Source organism: Rousettus aegyptiacus, unplaced genomic scaffold, assembly GCF_014176215.1.
Source record: "Rousettus aegyptiacus isolate mRouAeg1 unplaced genomic scaffold, mRouAeg1.p scaffold_m13_p_10, whole genome shotgun sequence".
NCBI classification, from domain to species: domain Eukaryota; kingdom Metazoa; phylum Chordata; class Mammalia; order Chiroptera; family Pteropodidae; genus Rousettus; species Rousettus aegyptiacus.
In genome coordinates, this window is record NW_023416285.1 from 15,713,235 (window position 1) to 15,714,318 (window position 1,084).

At 34.8% G+C, this 1,084-nt stretch overlaps 1 pseudogene; it reads right to left on the reverse strand.

Moving 5' to 3' along the window:
- Positions 1-734: 734 nt before the first annotated feature.
- Positions 735-853, reverse strand: LOC118609183 (annotated as a pseudogene).
- Positions 854-1,084: the final 231 nt, after the last annotated feature.

Here is a 1,084-nt window from a genome sequence, read left to right on the forward strand (position 1 = left end):
AATATCAATTGACAGAGAAAGAGAAAAATAAATCACCATATATTCATATAACTGAATACTATCATTGAAATTAAATGAAATATATCAATACATAATGATGTTAATTAATCTTTAAAATGTTTTGAGAACAGTCATAGAATACATAAAGTCCATTTATTTGTAGATTTTAAAAACCTTACTATAAAGACTGTATCTTTATGTGCACATACTTTTTGGTAAAAATAAGGAAGACTCTAAAGAGATTATGCTCATAGGGAAACATGATTCCCACTTTTAGTCTTGTATTTCTCAGAGGCAATCCTGATGTTTAGAGATTTGGGGTAGTGTCATGGGGGGTCAGATGCACTTTAGGTTAGTGCATACCTTGTTGAGGGTGTCCTGCTTTTTATGTCACTGGTCAAGTGACTACTAAAGCGACTACCAAAACAAAAGTGAACCAAACTAAAGTAAAAGAGCACTATCTTAAAAGCTAATCACTATAAGCTAACAATTATGTCATATACATGGGTTCTGTTTTGAATGTTTTGTTTTTTCTAATCCTGAGGAAATCTCTGCTACATTCTAATTCCTTGAATTTTTGCATTTTTGTCCATCGAATGGCCTATCACTAAATGTTTAGTACATGCTTTTTCCTGAGAGAGATTTTTTTTTTTTAAATGAGACAACCCTTGGTTGACCTCGCAGATTGTAAGGACCTTGTCAGCTTACAATCCCTTATTTTTAAAAATTTTTTACGCCTATAGCACCTGGTCTTCCTAGGTGGTCTCTCATCCAAGTACTAACCAGGCCCAACCCTGCTTAGCTTCTGGGATCAGACGGGGTTGGGCTTGTTCAGGGTGGCATGGCCGTAGAAAATTTTAAATGGATCTATTAACCCAATGTGTAAAACCACAACACACACACACACACACACACACACACACACACACACACAGAAATAAACAGTCAATTGAAAAATAGTTCACAGTTCATAATTAATAATTAGTCAATGAGTATGTCTTAATCAGTTCGACCTGCTATAACAAATAACCATAGTCTGGGTAGCTTAAGCAACAAATGTTTACTTCTCACCAGTCTTGAAGTC